At 45.6% G+C, this 21,231-nt stretch overlaps 1 long non-coding RNA gene across 1 annotated transcript in view; it reads left to right on the top strand.

Moving 5' to 3' along the window:
• Positions 1-202: 202 nt before the first annotated feature.
• The window catches only part of LOC114483976 (uncharacterized), a 43,410-nt gene continuing 22,381 nt past the window's right edge, over positions 203-21,231 (top strand). Inside the window, exons 1-3 of the long non-coding RNA XR_003676335.2 lie at positions 203-325; positions 6,371-6,413; positions 15,606-15,681. This is a non-coding gene — a long non-coding RNA (uncharacterized lncRNA). The remainder of the gene's footprint in view (positions 326-6,370; positions 6,414-15,605; positions 15,682-21,231) is intronic.

Consider the following 21,231-nt stretch of genomic DNA (forward strand, 5'->3'; position numbering starts at 1 on the left):
CTCCTTACCCCAGCTGCCTGGCTACCCCCAGCTTCCCAAAGCTCAAATAAGAGGGGCCGGCGGCGGGGGAGGAGGAGGAGTCAGGAGTCTCGGCGGCTCCATTCACACCGCAGCCCTAGCAGATTAGGCAGGGCGCGCGACTCCTTGGGGGCGTCCTCGCAGTGGGGGTGGGGGGCGGGCCCGAGGGGGCGTCCCTCTCGGAGACACCCTCCTCTCCTACCCGCCACGCGCTCTCCGCAGGCCTGTGGGACACAATCCTCCCCCCACCTCCCCTTCTCGGCCTTCGCAAGTGTGGGCGCCTTGGGGCACTGGCGAGCCTCTCCAGGTGAGCACTGAATGTCCCCTCTGCATCCCTGTGTGATGGGGGTAGGGAAGGGGTTGTTAATCAGGGAGGGCGGGTTGGAGGGAGGGGCAGGGGGCTCCACGAGGGCGGGAACTTCAGGATAACGCAGAGAACTTTACCGGACTTCAAAGAGGCGGCGGCTCTTGCTTCTAGAGCCGTCAGACTGGACTGGTGGTCATAATCTTGGGGTCACTGGGGAGCGGGGTGGCTTTTTGTGGATTCCAGAGGCCAGACTCAGGCGAATGTGGGTCACCTGGAGGTTGCATGATTTGTGATAAACGGGGCGTATATCCACCGTCTGGTAGTTGGCGACATGGTGAGGTTTGCGCCCAGAGAAGGGCGGTTGCCGCCTACCTAAAATCGGTGTCAGCGGCACTTAATCTCCCCTTCTAGTGAGGAGTACCTAACTCTTCTACGGGGAAACCGGGAAAACAAAACGGCGGCTAGTTTGGGAGGGAAGAAAACCCTTAGGGAAATGCCCAGATTCCGGTCGGAGAATCCAGGCGCCGAGTTTGGAGGTTAGGGGGTGGGGAAGGTTTAGATACGAAGCCCTTGCAGTGAGATTGGCTCTTGGAGCCGCTCCTGCGGAGCTCTGCCTCCTCTCACTCCAGTCGGGAGTACCATTCTGCATGCGTAGTGACTGATCAGGAGGCGCAAGCCAGGGTACGCGGACGGAAGAGAGCCTCCAGCGGCCCAAGGCAGGGTTCTTACTGTTCAGAGCTCCCAACGCCTGGCATCGCCAAATCAGATTCCTCCCTCCACCTAATCATTCTTTGGGAGCCCCGCGCCCCAGAGCAGGTGCTTGAGGTTTTGTTTTGTTTTGCTTTGTTTCTTTTGGTTCTTCCAAAAGAGTCGGCTTCTATCGGGAAACAGACCCTAGGTTAGAAGACCCGGGAACCTGGATGGGAGTGCGCTTCAGGGGCGCGTGGAAACGCCCAGGAGGCAGCGGCGACGGCGCAGCCTGGGACTGCCAGGAGCGCCGGGCGGGAAGCGGCCTGTTGCCGCCTGGCCTCTGACACGAGGCTGGCCGGGGATGGGGCCCGAAGCTTTTCAGCCAAGCCCATGTGAAGCAACAATCAAGGTGGTTGCAGTTTTATAAAGAAGCCGGGAGTTTTAAAGCCTTGATTTACTCACAATTTCTTACGCGTTGGTTTTAGTTAATTTCCACTAAGTAAACGGTAGCCAGGAGTTCTCGCTGCGGACCCGAAGCGTGTGCCAGCTCAAGACCTACACGCTAAGTGCAGTTCCCTCCTCTTGGGGTCGCTTGTCTTGGAGGCGCAGGAAACCGTGAGGGCAAAGGTCAAGGACAGGCGCTACCCGTTTGATCGCCGGACCCCTTTCGCGGTGGTGGACATTTCTCTGCGCTACTTTGGTGCCTGACTTTGCGAAGTCTTCACTCAGAAACTTTTTCTTTTTTAAAAAAGAAGTGAAAAGGCTCTCGAGGCCAGCTCCTTCTCCCCTACACTCCCTGTGGGCCGCCCACTCCTCGCCCGCATGTCCCATCTCTAAACCTGCGCGGGGCTCCAGGGCTGGGCAGAGAACAGGCGCTTTTCGTACTTTGGGGGGACAAAGGCCCAGCGAGATAAAACTTCTCAGGCCAATTTGTCCTTAGGACGCCCCAGACCACTGTCTCACACCCTTCACTTTTATTTCTACTTCGAAGTCGTTTTTCTTAACTAGGACTCACTCAAGCGCTACGAGGAAAGGCGAGCCCTTTATGAAAGCCCAGGATTTCCACTTCTAAGTGAAAAAGGTCGAGATTGTTTCTTTTTTTATCCTTCTTTGCAAATTGGGGGGGGGTATTTGGAGGAAGGTGGCTTGATTGTGAGCTTTTGCGGTTTTGAATCCCAGATAGGGCAAGGGCGCTTAACTCTCTGAGTTTAAAAAAAAATTGGTTATTTTTTTGCCTGGGGGTGGGATGAGAGGAAAGGAGGGGGCTAGCAAATTTAGCACTCCTCTCTCGCCCCCCATTTGTTGCCTGAGAACTCTTGAGGGAGGAAAGAGCAGTGGTGCGATCCCCATTTCAACCCTGGGGTACCCCCTCTCCCAGACCTTGTAGTCCGAAGCGGTGGGAGGAGTTCCCTGCAACCCATAGGGCAGAGAAGTAAGTGCTGCGCGTCCGAAGCCGCAGCCAGAGGACCTCACCCGAGACGAGGTCTTTGAACGCCCCTAGCCCGTGCCCACGCCCGGGAGCCCAGGCGCCCCGGGGCCAACCCTGGGAAACCCGCACACTACTGCGCTCACGGGGTTCCCTACGCTCCCCACTTGTCCCTCCACTAGGTGACGTTCTCTGCCGGAGCTCTGCAGTTACCCAGGCGGACGCGCCCGCTCTGCTGGCCTCGGCGCCCTGAGCTGGGCAGAGGAGGAGACAGTCTGGCTGGGAAGAAGGTCCAACCTCCGCCCGCCCCAGCAGGTAGAGCGCGCTCTGCTGCACCTCCTGTGGCTCGAGACCGGCCCAAGGTCCCAGAGATCTGAGGGCTGCGGAGAACTGGCCGCTCCTTTCTCCCAATCACCTTCCCACCCCCGATAGCACTGAGACCTGTGGCAGAGGATGTGGTCTGAATCACCCACTGGCAGAGCTGGAAATTAAACTCCTCGTTCTACAGAAAAGGAAACTGAGGCCCAGGCAGAGGGAGGAAAGGCAGCTGTGGAGTGCAGTGGTTAAGAGCAAGAGATTGGTGGCCAGAGAAAGGAATCTCAGCTCCACCAGGTAACCAGCAGCTGTGCAACCATAGACGAGCTCCGCAGCCGCTGTGAGTCTGTTTCCTTATTGGTCCCATGGAATAATGGGATATTAGTACCCACCTCAAGGGGTCCTGAGGATTAGACGGAAGACAGGGTTGGCCTATGCCCTCAATAAACGTTACAATTTTTGTTACTGTTGTTCAAGGACACGTAACAAATTAGTGGCAAAACCGAGCTGAAACCCTGGTCTCTCTCTGGGCTTAACCCACCACTCCTCTGCTTCTTTAGAGCTAATGGAATGGAGAGTAAAGGAAAGGAGATGGAGAGACGCTGGAAACCCATGTGGCTTTGTATCACTGGTAAAGTTCATCCTGGCCTGGAAGGGGCTTAATTATTACAAGCATTAAAAATGGATGCTGAGTGGGAGGGGGGAGTGAGGTCCTCTACCCCCCGCCCCCCACTTTGACCCCGGCGCCGTCAACTGACTGAGAGCCCAGCCCGGCCCTGCAGCCGCGGCCCCAGGGACCAGCGCGTACTCCCGAGCCGCGCTCCGGGCGTCACCCCGCGGGCGCCGACAACTGAATAAACACACCGTAGCGCTGCGATCTGTCAAGGGCTGGGGCCGCCTGCCCGCGCCCGGGGCCGTAGCCAGCAAAAAGGAGTGGTGGGCCGCCCGGGAGGAACCAGCGCTCGATTAGCTCCTCGCGCAGAGGCCAGTGTCCGAGCTCCACGCTCCCGACCGCTGCTCCTCTCCTCCCCGCCGACTCCAGCTCTTAGCATTCTGCCTACCTCGGGCTGCTGGGCAGCCGCTTAGGCTGGTTTCCATCCCCGCGCAGGCGGTAGAAATCCCAGCTTCATTTATCTAAATTTAAAAATAAAAAAGTAAGAGACGGGCTTTTGGTATAGCCTACCCCCGGCTTCCTCTGTTCGTTTGAAAATTAACTTTTTGGCCAATCCCCCATCTACGGTTCAAACTCAGTTGGTTTGGGGGCCAGGACCCGTGCGCACTACCAGGTGCGCAGAGCAAAACTCCCCCTTTCCCCCAGCTCGCAGTGCCTAGAGCAGTCAGGGTTACCCGTCTGTTCTGATGCCACCGCGAGATGGTCCCCGAGCTCCGAGAGAATCCCCAAAGAAAGGATTGCGCAGCGCTGCCTCTATTATTATACCGTAAATCTTTTTAAATTCTGGAACTAATTATATAGAGGATATGTCTCAATTTGTTCTGCATTAATGCCACAGTGGGGATGGAGGCCGGGCTGTGGCCAGAGCAGATACGCAGGCCCATGAAATTGATGAGCTGAGAGTTGCTTCCAGTCCTGAGCGCACCATCTGGAATTCCAGTCTGAGGTTACAATTAGAACTACTGACCCCAGATTCAACTTTGCAAACAACAGGAGAAAAAAATGGGGAAAAGAAAGAACCAAGAGGAAAAAAAAAAAAAAAAGAACTTATTCTGCACCTGTTAAAAAAAAAATCCTCGCACAACCTTAAAATCTTCCCATCTTAGAAGATTCTTTCCAAGTATTTCTTTTGTGTTTTTTAAACCTATAAAAGATAATGGAATATATTTTATAGATTGGATTTTATCTTATCCCCTTTCCCTCTCCCGAGTGCACGCAGTTTAATAGTTGTCAGTTTTTCCTCAGTGTTGGATTTAATTATGTAGGACCAAAACATTCCTCAGTAAATTAGCTTGCTAAATATTGTCACTTTTGTGATTCTGCCTTTGAGAAACAGCTTAATTACTGAAATCTATCTGGATCTAGGAACTTTCTTTTTTCTTTTGGACGGTTGCTCCACCTTAACTGTAATCAGAGATGTTACCGTGTGTTGTAATTTTATTTGTGTTCTAAATCGGTTGTGCCAGTTTCTTCTTTCTTTAGTTGCACGCTGCTTTATTTTCCTCTCACTTTGACCCCCTGAAGAAAACGAAGGACCAGGCAGTACTGGGGAATCTGTTAAATTTATTAGCATAAATGCTTAGACAAAACGAGATATAAATCATTCAGATGTATTAAGCCATAAAGTATCCCAATGAAGTCAGTCCCTTGCCAGGGTCCTGGTGTATAAATGTTCATATAAAACAAGGTATCAGTATTATCTTTCAAACTGAATATATGTTGTAAAAATATCCAAATGTTCAGTTAGGAATATGGGGGCAGTGACAGGGCAGGAAGGGAATATTCTTTAGAGCAGCCTATTAGCATTGTAGTGTTCAAAAAGTGTGACAGAAAGGAAAAATCTGAACAGTTTGCATTTGGAATATTCAGTAAACAGTTTTTTTAAGGATATATTTGACTGGAAGCACAGGAATGAGGAAGGAAGAGATAAATAAAGAACAAAAGTCATTGCTTTCTATAGAATGCATTTTTTTTTCTCCAAAGGTCAATTTAGCTTCAAAAAAAAAAAAATCTGCTCAGAAAAGCACTGGCTCTTCATACAGATAACGGATGAGCCATTAGTGAAGAGCCACCTGGGCCTTCATCTGTGAACCCGGATATGCAGCTGGTCGGCAGGAGAAGGATGTGTATTCACTAGAGGTGGACTGGGAGAAGAGGGGTTGGGGGAGTGAGGAAAGGGAATTGCCAGAATTCCTAGCAGAGGTTTACTAAGACAAAAATCAGATAAAATGTTTCAGGAGCAATGGCTCGCATAGCTCATAACTACAGCTCTCCGTAAATCTTGGCAAATCAGGGCTTTTTTTTTTTTTTCTTTTTTGCCTTTTAGAAATGATTACTCTGAAGCTTTTTTTTTTTAAATCAAGGAGTCAACCAGAGAAAGGGAATAGTCCCCCTTTTTTTCCAGCAGGGGCATCCTTACCCTTTCATTTCCATTCATGCATTCGCCATGCAGCAGCTATTCATTGGCACGTCCTATGTGCCAGGCATTGTGGCAGGGACCGAGAATACAGCAGCGTGGGGACAGGCTCTGCCGTGCTCCCATGGATCTTACATTCCAGTAGGAATGACAGACAAACTACAAGAAACAAGTCAGATGCTTTCAGATAGTGGTAACTGCTGTAAAGGAGCAAGGAGGTCTGCTGGTCTGAGAATGGCTTAAGGGGAGATGGGGATGGGAACAACATATTACCCTCACTTCATTCTGCCCTCAACCCACACTGCCACATTTTAATGTGTTTAGTAAGTATCCCACCCTACAGTCGAGATGCAGGGAAAGTTTGAAGGATTTAGAATGCTTGGTCTAGATAAGTCTCAGCCTGCAAGGCAGCTGAACTTTTCAGTGGGGCAGCTGTTCAGGTAAAGCTGGATTAAAATTGCCAGCACTAGCTGAGTGACTGAAAGTTACTTAAACTCTGAAAAACTTGATTTTCTCCTCTTCAAGGTAACAATAACGGCGCCTATTCAAGTTGCAAGAACTAGATAAGGTAAGGCATGTAAATTTTTTAGCCCATAGAAAGCACTTAATAAATGGTGGCTGTTATCTATATTAACATACAGTCTGGTTTTGCTTTGGTTTTGGTTTGGTTTGGTTTTGGTTTGGTTTGGTTTTTGCTTCTAATTAACTGATGAGCTCTAGACTTAGAGTTGATATTGGTGTGAATTAAGAAAAGGTAACAATTTTTGCTCTTGTTGTGTCAGGGAGAAGGGCAGGAAGGGAAGCCCTTTGCTCAAGAGTCTGACCTCAAGCAAGGATGTTGCCACCTCAAAGTAAATTGAAATCATTTTGTCCTACACCCGGCCCCGAAACCGGAAATATGTGGCTTTTGCTCCAAAATCAACTTCTTTCCTTTCAGTACCGAAGGCTGTAGGCTAACGTCAGCTTGAAAACTTTAGGATTGCCTTCTTCCTCATAGTCACATTTCAGGTGTGCAGCCAGGTCCAGAATAAAGAATTAAAGAATCCTGGGCTAGCTACAAAAACACCTGGGCTCAAGTCCTGTCTCTGCCAATGACCATGGCCTTGGGGAAATAACTTAAGCTCTTGGTTTTTCATTACCCTTATCTGGAAAAGGAGGAGGATGATAGCAGTGAAGTAAAGTGTGCAGAGTGATCTGAAAACTGTAAAGTGCTGGGCAATGCCCAGAACCATCAGGATGATCTGTAACATGGGAACTAACAGTGGAAAGGAATACTCTTGGGAGCACTGGGGTACATGGCTTGCTCTCGTGCTTCTTCATTTGTAAAGTGGGCATAGGGCTTTCCTCTTGGGCTTGTGAGAATTAAATGAGATACATGAACAATACTTGGCATAGAGTGTGTGCTACGTGGGTGTTGATGTTGCTGTTATTGTTACCCTTCTCTGGTCATTCTTCTGGGCTCAGAGGTGGGCCTTAAGTTTTCACACCAATAACTTCTTATTCTGAAAGCACAGACTAGTATAAATAATTTGGCTTATGGATAAGACGGCTGGGGCTTAAATCCTCCTCTGCTACTTATTTTCTGTATGACTTTGGGTGACTTCCTTATTCTCTCTGAGTCTTAATTTTCATAACTGTAAAATGAGGCTAATAATACTTTCACCTCACAGAGTTGTTTGGAGAACAAATTAACACAACACGTGTAAAGTACCTGCATGGCGCCTGGCATGTAGTCAGAAATCAGTAAATGGTAGTAATTAAAAATTTAATTTGTCTAATCAGAGAATATTAGCTGACTTCAAAAAACAGATCAGCTATCAAGAACTTGAATTACAGCATGATCCTGGGCACGCAGAGAACGAATTACCATCTTCTTTTAAACTACCCCGTGCCACATTGAAATCTCACTCTTTCATATACGAAGGGCTTTGCAATCAAGACATTGACAAGGTTTCCTTTTTGACTATGAGCCTGTTAGGATAAAAGTTAGAATCCTATTTATTTCCACTGGTTTCTTTGCAGAATATCTTGCATATATCAAGGATTTTGGCAATCCCATGCTCTTTCAAAATAAGCAGGAAACTGTTTTCAGCCAATGGAGAGAAAAAGCAGTTTGACTCTCTTCCTGGAGTTGCCACATAGCATTTATTAATAGCTCTGTAAACAGGCTTGAACATAGTATCAGCTGGCTGCTCAACATATTACAAAAGTTTACAAGAAGTTGCTTAGGAAAAACAAGATAGAGTCATTAGAAATCTGATACTGGTCAATAGTGCATTTATTCCAAGTCTCCATAAATCACAGACAAATGAAACTTCTATTGTGATCACTGTTCCAGATCTAAAGGGTCCCTGTCTCCCCTTTGGTAGAAATTAAATACATTTAAGAACGCCTAAGATTTTTTTCTCTGCCGATACGGAGGCTAATTACAAAATTTTCCAAGAGATAATAAATATCTAACTCTAATTAACAGATTGACACACGATAAATAAGAAGCACATAACTTTGATTATTTAGGGCACATGTTTATCTTTAATTATCCCCAAACTGGGAATAGAGTAACTGTTGTTATCTGTTATATTTATCTATTTCTAGAGTGACACCACATTTAGATTTTGCCCAGGAAAGCCTCAGTTTAAGCTGTTGTCCCAGCTTAATTATTATTTTCCCTTTATTCCCCAAAGCATCCTAGTTTTGATGGTAAATGATAAGGATTCCATTTGCTTAAAATTTTATTTTATAAAAAAGATTTAAGAAAGCTGTTAAAACAAAGATGAAAGACAAGAGTTAAGTGGAGCTAGTGAGAAGGAAAGATTGGCTTAATATTAGAAATGAAAGGATGAGGATAGCTACTGTAACTGAGCATAAATCTTAGTTCTAAGCTTCCTGATGGCCAAGTCAAAAAGGGAAAATAAAAGTAGTTACATATCTCTCTTTATGCAAGAGAAGGAGGAAACCCAGTTTTTCAGAAGAGACAAACTTTTCTAGCACTAAACTTTAAGAGGAACTTACCTCACTGGCTTTTCTATAAGGGTCATCAGCAATGGTTAGTGACTTCAACAATAATGTTTCAAAAGCTGCAGAGACACTCTGGTGGTTTCTCATTTCAACTCAGTGGTGTAGTATTAAAATTATAGTTCTATAAAGCTTTTTCTAACAGGGGAGAGGCAATAACAAACTGCTATTAAAGTTTTCTGAGGATCTAACCTCAAATTAACCTTCTGTGTTAATTAACCTTCTGTGTTAGTTTTCAAATTCAAATTAACCTTCTGTGTTAATTTTCAAAAACTCCCAACTGATAATTTTTAAAAACATCTTTTATTTGTTAATCATCAAATAACTTTGAACATGAACCAAAACACTACTAAAGACCTGACCGTTGTTCTTCAGAATCTGTGATCTGATTTGGGGAGAACTGTAGGGCAGCGGTTAACTGAAGTGATTTGTGCCCACTCCCCCATGGGGGCGGGGGGTACATCTGGCAATGTCTACAGACATCTGTGATTGTCACAACTCTGTGGGAGTAGGAGGCGGGTGCTACTGGCATCTAGTGGGTGGAGGCCAGGGATGCTCCTGAAAAGTCTTTAAAGCACAGGGCAGTCCTCCCGACAACAAAGAATTATCTAGCCTAAAATATCAATCGTGCTGAGGTTGAGAAACCCTTCTCTAGAGTATTATCAGTAGAAGAGACCATTATTTCTAGCTGGGGTAAAAAGGAAAACGTTTCATGGAAGAGGGGCCCTTGAACTAGATTCCCCCACTCCACCCCGGAGGAGCTGGAGGATGCCTCTCCCCAGGCTCAGGAAATGGTGGGAACAGAAACAAGCAGGTAAGAAGAGGTAAGGCGTGTTGTAGGGATGCCATCCACAAAGGGACTTGTGGGTTAACTAATTTAGCTAGAAAAGAGGGAGAATCCATGTGGAGCAAATAAGAGAGAAAGCCAGAGAATACACGCTAATTTAGGGCAAAGAGTTTCTGTTCTGATGTTATGCTCCAAGATGCCTAAATATTGCTAGTGTTTTTTAAAAACCACACAAATCAAAGGCAGCATAAACTTTTATGTTCACAAAGATCATCTTCGGAATACTGGCTTGGGGTGTGTATAAGGATAGGCACATGTTTTGCTTCCTCTCCCCCACATCATTTTCACCACTTCCATATTAGAGATTCCTTGGAACTCAGTTTTATATATCACATTAAATTTTAAAAAATGGGTGCCTGCTTAAAAATACAACCTATCAAGGCACAGAAAATTCTGAACCGCTGCTGTAATTAATAGAACACTGTAGGAATCACCATTAAGAAATATTATTCTGACCTAGTTTGCCATGTCACGCTGCAGATTGTCCTTTCCTTGAGTCGTGGAACGATTTGTGAGAAAAGACCACGAAGCTGGGTCCCTCGATATTAGCCATCTCACCCCTCAAAGTTCAGCCAGGAGTGGGACAAAACCCTCCTCACCATGTTGACATGTTTATTTCTGGCGTTAAGAAAATATTGCTGTTGCCCAATTTGGTTTTCCAGTCCATTCACTTGCCTGAAGTCATATATTTTATTCTTTCCTTTGATGATCTACAGATAAATTAGCACGATCCACTAAGGTCTGCCAACATATATGCGTTACTGGAGAAATCTGAGATGTTGAAAGATGATTGCACTTTATTGTATCCCAATACTTTCTTCTTAAGGACCAAATAAATAGCATCAGCTAGTTTATATACCTGACATGTTTATTGAAGTATTCCCGCTGAGTACTTCCCATTGTCATGTGTTCTCACACATTGTTTTCACAAATTGTGTTTTGAAAGAAGTCAAGGGAAATTCAGGCCAGAGAAACAAGATGTTATCTTTTGTAAAGGATAGCCCACTCTAATGGAAGAGGATAATCCATTCAGAGGTTTGGAAAGCCAGTGTCCTCCAGTGGGTGTGATAAATCCACAGGATCTGAATCCAGGATTTTGCACTGGGACCTTAAAGTCAGCAGGAACAATTTAATCGTGTTCCAAATAAACACAGTGTTTCATTATTATTATTATTGGAGAAGCATGAACATCTGTTAGGTCAATTTAGCCCCATTTCCTTAAGGCAATTGAATTCACTGAACACAGTTCTAATTATGTCTGTCACAGATAGATCTAAAATGGATCTATAATGCCATAACTGCTCCTTGATCATCTCTGTGTTTGAGACCAGGTTTAAAAAATAAAAAAATTCACCTGCTCATCTCAGATGGGTCACTTGCATGGAGAATCCCATAGAGACTTCAGTTACCTTGTGGATTCTATCAACAGAACCATTTTCAAAAGATGAGAATATTTGAAACAGCTGGACTTTTTCACGTTGCACGTGCTTTAAGTAATCGTTTGGGGCAAGAGGAATCCAAATATCACTTACAAAGAAGTTCTTCACCATGTCCTTTTCCTAACTCAATATGGTGCCTTCCCAGGTACCACTCATTTCACACAAGATACATAAGATAAATTCTCTCCGAGGCAAAGCAGCAGTTTTGCAGCAGGTTACAGCTGTAAGGGACTTTAAAAAGCTTCTAGTCCTACCCCTTGTTTTTCAGACAAGACATTAAATTATTTACCCAAGATTACACAACTGGGTAGTGGCACAGCTGTCCCTAAAGCAAGGCTGGTGGAGGGTGAGAACCATCTTTGTATAATAGCACTCACTCTTCTACACTTACTGTGTACCTGTTACAGACCCAGCAACTGAATTAGAGATACATAGTCCTTGCTCTCAACTTGCTCACAGTCTGGCTGTGCTGTGGGACTTGGTCACAGTGGAATCAGGATGTGGAATTTGTGCTATAAGTAGTATTCTTGTAACAGCCCTCACTTAGACCCAGTCCAAGAATGCTCTTCAGCTCCTCCGTATGGTGATCGGGGAAACTAAAGGCCACTTCATCAGGTTTTAGAGAGAGGGCCTCTTGTGGGTCTGTAAAATAATTAGCTAACCACAAGATTGTTAATATTAGGAAAGCATCAGTGTACTTTACAGAGGACTCAACAAGATACCTAATATGCTGACAGCATATTTTTGCTTGAATTACTCAATGATGCCTCATAGAGGTTTAGCAACAAGGATACCCCAAGGGGGAGCTCTTCTGGTTTGGAACTGAACTGAAGTGACTGGCTGAGCAAACCCAAAAGCACAAGCCTCTTTCAGAGCTGCATTTAGTAGTGCGGTCAAAGGGACATAACCAGAAAGCCACAAAGAAACCATTAATTCTCTCCACGGTATATTTTGTTGTTGCCTTTTTAAGCTGATGAAATCCTGATAGCATTTGGGATGGGGACCGCGGGTGGGGGTGGGAGGATGGAGTGTTACACAATGTGCAAACATCACAGACATTTACCAAAGATCAAGCTCCAAGATGTAAAACAAAATAAAACAAAAAAAAGATTTTCTCCTAATTTGAATCCCAAAGCATTGGGAAATGCTGAAAAGCATTGCAGACGTGTCCAGTAAGGCATTAAAAATCCCAAAGAGTAATCACTCCCTTGGTTGTTTTAATGTAGTTTTGTCCACAAATGAGGGAAGTTTTCTAAACTGCTGCACTGGCTTACTTTGAAAGGTCTCTGGAACAAAAGTACTTTGGGTGACCCTAGGATACCTGGCAACAGTAACTAAGGATGTGGATGAGGCTAAGAAAGATAAAAACAGATGATGTACTTTTTGATGTCAGACCTGAAATATTGTATAATTAAAACGGAATAAAATGCTGAAGCTTAGAAACAAAGAAATAATCCCATCAGGGAAATTAGCAAGCTTATTTAAGAGAATGTCGAATATGATTTCTTTAAAGGGTACTATAAAATCACTCTTATGCTCCCCAGATGGCCCTGTGGGTGACTTCTTTATGTAATTAGATTCAGCACTCCCCCTCCTTCCCTCCTCCTTCTCTTCTTTGCATAATAGTTATTATTATCAGCCATCATTTGTTAAGTGCCTAGGCGCTCTTATGCATTCTCTCTATTTCTCATATTTTAATTAGCAGTTATTATCACCATGTCCAAGATGAGGAAATAGATGCCAGTATTGAGTTGTCCACTGTTGGCCATCTAGAAGGTGGTGTAGCCGGAGCAACAGTCAACATTCTGTATCATGTAGCTTCTGATTTCTGGAAGGAAGTGAAGGGATTAAACCTCAGGGATCCACTTCGGCCCTTGACAGAGAGCTTATCCTCAGAATCAGACTTATTGTCCTGCCCAGTTATGACAAGATCCACGGGCCAAAGTAAAATCAAACTGCTTCTGCCACAGGATCTGCTTCCACCACACAGTGTCAACTAAAGTCTAACCCACCCACTTCCTGTTTATATCAAATTCTGGCATACCCTACTTCATACAATGGCTGTGTCCCTGAAATTAATTTTTTTTGTTAAATACGTGAATATCGTGTCAATGCACGGTGGGGGAGTTACAAAAAGAATGTGCTCTTTCAAGGAATCCCAAGGTGATTTTTTTTTTTCTCCCCTGAATCATTCTTCTCTCTCTCCCTCTCTCCAGACTTTTTATATGCCAGGACGGGATGGGGAGCAGAGGTGGAATGTAGGGGCACACCCATATTGTGTCTAAATAAATCAGGAGGCAGCTCTACTGAAGAATCCACTCAGGTTTTCTAACAAGGTGGCTCTCAAAAGATCTCAGAGCTAGGCTATTTCTGGTGGTCACAGGAAGAAGGAAGTGCACCTATATAAACCTAGAAGTTCATATGTGTGTATAGCTGTTCCCGTGAGGGTGCATGCACATGCGCGCACATGCACATATGTACATTTCTAACATTTACAGGCCTGGGCTTTCTCATTTTTACCTCTACTGAAAAACCAGCTTTTATTTATACCTCCTCTCCCTTCCACACCCCCCTTCACACAAACAATCCGCAAGTCTTGAGCTAAAGGAGTATTGCAAATTTAGAAAGGAAGATGGCTTCTTAGGGGCAAGTTGGGAACTTCCAATTACACTAAAAGAGAGAACTCCGGGGCTTCCCTCCCTGGTGGCGCAGTGGTTGAGAATCTGCCTGCCAATTCAGGGGACACGGGTTCGATCCCTGGTCTGGGAGGATCCCACATGCCGCGGAGCAACTAGGCCCGTGCGCCACAACTACTGAGCCTGCGCGTCTGGAGCCTGTGCTCCGCAACAAGAGAGGCCGTGATAGTGAGAGGCCCGCGCACCGCGATGAAGAGTGGCCCCCGTTGCCACAACTAGAGAAAGCCCTCGCACAGAAACGAAGACCCAACACAGCAAAAATAAATAAATTAATTAATAAACTCCTACCCGCAACATCTTATTTAAAAAAAAAAAAAAAAAAAAGACAGAACTCCGTCAAAGTTGACTTTACGGAGGTTCTCATATGTTGGTAGGAGAGCGGGGTTAAATATCCCAGGCAGGAAGTCAAGCCCTCAAAAGCTAAAATAGCTCGGCCTGGCTGAGCACCTTAGGAAGATAACCAGGGACCCTCAGCCAGGTATTTGGGATCACATCTCCTCTGAGAAATGCATCGTGGTTTCAGTTTCCCCTTTATCTCTTGCAAAGAACGCTGTGATCACCAACAGAAGGATGGTGGGCGGAACTGGGAGCCAGCTGCCTGAGGATGCCCCACCCTGCCCGTCAGGGTCCGCCCCCAAAAGCAAGAACAGCCCTCTCAACCCAAACCTCGCTTCAGGGCTGGGCACGAGGCTTCCCCACTTAGTTCAGTTTCCTTGGGCATCCCTTCAGGATTCACAAATGAGGCTTTGAGGCTTATGAGGGTGGCATCCCTGCCCTTTGAGTCATTTGGCCCATTCGAAGAATGGGCAGCTCTTGGCAGGCTAAGAATGGCACAAGGATAATAATTAATAACTACTTTTATTGAGTGCTCGTTAAATGACGGGGACTGCAATACATTTTCTCCTGGTTATTTCATTTGATCCTCACAGAAACTCTGGGAGGAAAGTCACATAAACATCCCCATTTTATCTGTGAGGAAAGAGAGGACAAAAGAGCTTGTCATGTGTCCAAAGTCCCACAGGTACAAAATGGCAGAGCTGGAATACATGTCCAGGTTGACATGATACTGAAACCTTTCATCATAGCTGTACTGCCTTCAAGGAGTGAGGGAAACCATCTACTGGTCATCCAGGCATCTGCGTAGGTCAGGGTCCTGCAGGAAACGAGTGACACACTCACATGGGGTAATTGAGGAATGTTTAATGAAGGGTCTATTTTAAGAGATATGGGTGGGACTTCCCTGGTGGTCCAATGGTTAAGAATCCATCTTGCAATACAGGGGACGCCGGTTCGATCCCTGGTCAGGGAACTAAGGTCCCGTGTGCCAGGGCAACTAAGCCCACGCACGGCAACTACTGAGCCCGCGTGCTCTGGAGCCCGCACGCCATGACTAGAGAGAAGCCCACGCACTGCATCGAAGAGCCCACATGCCGCAACTAAGACCTGATGCAGCCAATAAATAAATAAATAAATATTTTAAAAAAAAAGATATGGGCAGGGTTAAGGGAAACCAACAAGGGGTGGTGAAGACCCCTGACCCTAGTCACTGCAGGGATCCTGTTACCTTCCCTGGGACTGAGAGAGAGGCAAGCAAAGGAAGTGGTTCCCGGAACCCAGAGAGAGGAACTGAAGTTGTTGGAGAGAGTGGAGAGGCCCACCTTTCAGGAATGCTGACCTCGGGTAAGGAAGTCAACCTGAGCTGACTTGGCAGGGAGGGAGCCAGGGGACAAACAGCCTGACCTCATCTTCTTTCTCCCTCCAAGCTCTGCCAGTATTTCCCATTGGCCAAATCCTACGGGAAGTGGAAGATAAGAGAGCCCATGGATGCAGTCGATTCAGGTCAGCCTCCTGGGGCCCAGGGTCGGGTGAAGAAAGGTGGAGATGGACTTGGAGGGGGCTTGTATGTCTGAAAATAACTTTATTCTAGCCTTTTCTTGACTGATATTTGGCTGGCTATATAGGTTGGAAGTCATTTTCCCTTGGAATTTTGAAGACATTGCTCTTTGCTTTTCAGCTTCTAGCATTGCTTTTGAGAAATCCAAAGCCATCTGATTCTTGAGCCCATATGTGATATAAGCTTTTTCTCTCTGGAGTTGATAGGATCTTTTCTTCAGGAATTCCCGAAACTGCCCAATTCAATTCCCAATAATCTTTGTTAAAAAGGATCTATCTATTAAATAAATTATCCCAACAATTTTAGAATGACAATTTACAGAGAATTTATAGAGACAGAAGAAACAACTTACCCATTTTCATAGAAATCCCTTTTCCCTTAAGTAGCATTGAAAGCCCAATCTAACATAGGTATTGAATTTTAAATTCAGTTTTAAAATACATTCTCTGGGCAAATAATGTAAGAGATGAGGAGAGAAAAATTCATGATAGTGAGAGCATCCAAAAATCATAGTATTTCTATTCAGCATCTAAAAATGGCTCAGTTATCCTATCCTCACATGAAAATTGCTGCTGAATGAGATAGGCCTAGGTTAGCACTGAACTGCGTGTGTCTTTTCAATAATAACTTGTGGAGCTTCCCTGATGGCGCAGTGGTTGAGAGTCCGCCTGCCGATACGGGGGACACGGGTTCGTGCCCCCGTCCGGGAAGATCCCACATGCCGCGGAGCGGCTGGGCCCGTGAGCCATGGCCAATGAGCCTGCGCGTCCGGAGCCTGTGCTCCGCAACGGGAGAGGCCACGACAGTGAGAGGCCCGCGTACCGCAAAAAAAAAAACACAGAAAAAAAACTTGGGGCCTCAGACTCTCCAAAATGCAGACTTATCAGACATTTCTCTTAGAAAAATGATATGTTTTTTTCTTAATGATCTTATTATTTTACGAGAAGATATTATAGCTGGGAGAAGAGATTGCCCAGTTTTAGAAAAACCACCATCCAATAAATTGTTGCCCCAGTGCAGAACAATTGGTGACAGAAATTTCTTTTGTGGGTTGTAGTCCTCCGATGGAACCAAAGTTGGTTGGCATGAGATGATTTCCACAGTCAGTTGAACACCAAAGATGAGACCGGCTCTTGGCCACAAACCAGACTGCACAGTCAGTAAGACCTGCGTCCATCAACCCAAGACTGCTCTGACTTCTGATTTTTTTAACAATAGAAATGAAACTGCCACAGGGAAGAGAGAGAACAATGGTGTTTTGACAAATGAAACAAAGATAGAGCTTGGCTGACCGTTCAGGTCAGAAAGAAAATGAAGGCACAGGAAGACTGATGTTGGTTGACCTCCTTGCCAAGAAGCAAACATTCTGTGGGCGGTTTCCACCAACTTGATGAACAGGCTCAACGGTGGCCTTTTGGATTTGGAAATTTTGTTGGCTATTTTCTGGCAAGAGAGCACTTTTTCTAGGACTTCAGAATGAGAGTAAGAAATGCACGGTTAACACATATAGACGTAGTATCCTTGAGACCTAAGGAAGGAGGAACTGGCGAGAGCTTAGAATCACTGGAAAATGTTGTCCTATTTCCTTAGAGATCTTCTAGAATGGTTCAGATGGAGTTCTGGCCTGTGGAAGGGATGAGGCTAAGAAACCTCTAGTTGCCCTTGCTAGACTTGTAATCCTCAAAAGATGGAAATTAGGAAGCATTTATTCATGACCTTGAAAACTTGTTTATAAAAGCATATTATAATGTATCAGTAAAATGAGCTGAGAAGAGGGTTTATGAGAAAGTTCACGTGAGAAATGCAGCTATTAGCACACATGCCATTCCCCACCTTGACCCCATCAGGAATGTGTAAATGGTGACATATGGAATGTAAGCATCTGTTGAGATGTTTCATAAATCTGCCTGGCAAGGGGCATCACAAGGCCCTGGGTGAGAACAGGCCCCAGGAAGGGAGAGATGGTGAATGTCGCATCTAATTTTAGGCTATTAATCAGCCCAGAATTTGACAATCAAAAATTTCCAGATAATTCTCTTTAATCATATTGATTATTTTCTGACAAGGTGACACTTTTTCATGGGACCCACTTCAGGAATAGGTCATATGTTCATCCATCCATCCACCCAGGAAATACCTATCGAGGGCATTCAGCATGGAAGGCAGCGTACTAGGTACTGCAAGTACAGTGGAGGACAAGAGAGACACTGCCATGCCACTGCAGAACCTACTGCGTGTGGGAAAACAGATATTAAACAAATAATAACACAAATAATTTTATAATTACAATGTGGATAACTGCTATAATGGAAAATAACAGCTTATACTCGTAGTACACTCTTCCAAACTTTCTACTTGGATTATCTCCTTTAATCCTCATCATAACACTCTGCAATAGAAGCTATTGCTAGTCTCACTTTAGAGATGAAGAAACAGAGGCATGGAGGTCTGCATGTCCTGCCCAAGGTCACACAGCTAATGAGTGGTGGGCCTAAGATGGGGAGTCAAGCAGTCGAGTCCAGGCCTCAAGTTCCTGACACTACACCATTTTTTAGGACCTGGGTGGGGAAGGGGTGCTGATTTAGATTTGCAGGTTAAAGAAAATTTCTGTCAGTATACGATTTTAGGCCTAGCCCAAGGATAATTAGAGATTAATTGGGCACAAGAAGGTGACAAGAGTATTCCAGAATTAGGGAATGAGATGTCAAAAGACCCTGAGGCAAAAGGAGTTGGTCTTGGAGGCCGGGGTGACTGGAGGGTGGGGGCAGGGGTGGTGAAAGGTAAGGCTGGAGACGTGGGCAAGGGTTAGAGCGCGTGGGACCTTGTAAATCCTGCTGAGAATCTTGAACCATATCCTGAGCAGAGGGAGAGCTCCTGAAAGACCTGGTATTGCTCCAGACCCAGCTGCTACAGCTGGGAGAAGAGAGGCGTTCTCCCCATGGAAGCGTGAGGCTGTTGCTAGGCTAGCAACTCGCCCTTCCTTCCCACTGTCTTCTGTAGGAGTAAGTGGATGCTGCACACTTCTGTTCTTATCAGACTGCTGTCCTCTGGTGCAGTTAAAAGACAGCAATGTCAAGACACAACTCATGCTTTGGACTTAATGTTTGTGTCCCGACAACAACAACAATAACAGCAACAATTCCTGTATCAAAATCCTAGGAGGTGGAGACGTTGGGAGGTAATTAGGTCATGAGGGCAGAGTTCTCACAGATGCGATTAGTGCCCTTATAAGAAGAGGCCAGAGGGACTTCCCCGGTGGCGCAGTGGTTAAGAGTCCGCCTGCCAATGCAGGGGACATGGGTTCGAGCCCTGGTCCGGGAAGATCCCACATGCCGCAGAACAAGTAAGCCCGCATGCCACAACTACTGAGCCTGCGCGCCTGGAGCCCGTGCTCCGCGACAAGAGAAGCCACCGCAATGAGAAGCCTGCGTACCGCAGCGGAGAGTAGCCCCCCGCTCGCCGCAACTAGAGAAAGCCCACACGCAGCAACGAAGACCCAATGCAGCCAAAAATAAATACATAGATAAATGAAAAGAAAAAAAAAAATTAAAAAAAAAAAAAAAAAAGAAGAAGAGGCCAGAGAGCTCGCTTACTGTCTTTTCACTATGTGAGAAGTCAGCGGCTTGCATCCTGGAAGAGGGCTCTCACCACAGCCGGACCCTGCTGGCACCCTGATCTCAGACTTCCAGCCTCCAGAACTGTGAGTGATAAGTTTCTGTTGTTTATAAGCCACAGTCTATGGCAAATTGTTATAGCAGCCCAAACTGGTTAAGACAACGGGCAGATCTAAAAGTTCATTCAGCACTGAGTTCTGCTTAATAATTTTTTTTCTTTTTTTTCCCTCTTTTTCTGGCCACACCACAACGGCTTGTGGGATCTTAGCTCCCCGACCAGGGATTGAACCCAGGCCCTGGCAGTGGGAGTGCGGAGTTCTAACCACTGGACCACCAGGGAATTCCCAGGTCTGTTGAATAGTAACCTCAGTTTACCAACATTAATTTTGGCATTGCCCAGATGTGGGACCCCATTAAGATTTCTTTAAAAAGACTTCCTCCAAATTTCCATGCTAAAAATAGCAGCATTTCCTTAAACTCCTAAGACAGATACCCTATTATTCTGTGTATTTTTAAATGAGTACTTTCATTTATTCATTCGTCAAAGATTTGCAGACCTGTTGTGTGACAGAAGTGAAAGATACAAAAGTCTGGATCCGGGGGAGCACTGCCACCACGTGATGCCATCAATCCCTGTGGCAGGCAGAATAATGGCATCCCAAAGATGTCCACCACCTAAGCCCTGGCACCTGTGCCTGTTACCTTGCATGGCAAAGGAGGCTTCGTAGATGTGATTAAATTAAAGATCTTGATATGAGGAGATTATCTTGGATTGTCCAGGTGGGCCCAATGTAATCACAAGAGTCCTTTTAAATGTGGAAGAGGGAGACAGGAGGGTCAGAGACAAAGAAGAGGATGTAAGGACAGAAGCAGAGTGAGAGTGATGCAATTCCTGGATTGGGGCCACAAACCAGGAAATGTAGGCAGCCTCTGGAAGCTGGAAAAGGCAAGGAATGGATTCTCCTAGAAGGAACCTCCAGAAAGGAATGCAGTCCAGCCCACACCTTGAGTTTAGCCCAGTGAGACCCATTTGGGATTTCTGATCTCCATAACTATTAGATAATAAATTTGTGTTGTTTAAGCCACTAAATTTGTGATAATTTGTTACACTAGGAAACCAATACACTCCCTACTCCAGCCACGACTCGGCTCAGGACAGACATCTCTAATCCCTCACAGTTTCCTACTGGGCCCAGATGCAGCCTCATGACCTTTCTCAACCCAGCAGTCCAGGCAGTTACTCCCAATCAGTCAGTGGAATGCAACTCACTTGCCATCCCATGGGGGTCTGTACAGAAATTTACACCTGATTGTGACCCCTCCGCCATTGCCACATATGTAAATATTAATTACTTGGATGTTTCTTGATAGTTCTTTTATATCTGGGTTCCTAAACTAGTTCCACCACTTAATTGCTATGTGTCCTCGGGCAAATTACGTACATCTCTCTGCTTCAATTTCGTCTCTAAAATAAGAGTCATAATAACAGGAGTTCCCTGGTGGTCCAGCGGTTAAGACTCTGCACTCCCAGTGCAGGGAGCCCGGGTTCGATCCCTGGTCAGGGAACTAGATCCCGCATGCATGCTGCAACTAAGAGCACACATGGCGCAACTAAAAGATCCCTCATGCCACAACAAAGATCCCACACGCAGCAATGAAGATCCCGATCCTGCGTGCCACAACTAAGACCCGGTGCAGCCAAATAAATAAATAAATTTTCTTAAGATAAATAAATAAAATGAGAGTAATGCTATTTATCCATAAGGTTGTGAAGATAAATGGCTCAGATATTTAAGCATTAAAAATAGTGACTGTGGGGCTTCGCTGGTGGCGCAGTGGTTGCACGTCCGCCTGCCGATGCAGGGGAACCAGGTTCGCGCC

Source organism: Physeter macrocephalus, chromosome 16, assembly GCF_002837175.3.
Source record: "Physeter macrocephalus isolate SW-GA chromosome 16, ASM283717v5, whole genome shotgun sequence".
In the NCBI taxonomy this organism is placed as follows: Eukaryota; Metazoa; Chordata; class Mammalia; order Artiodactyla; family Physeteridae; genus Physeter; species Physeter macrocephalus.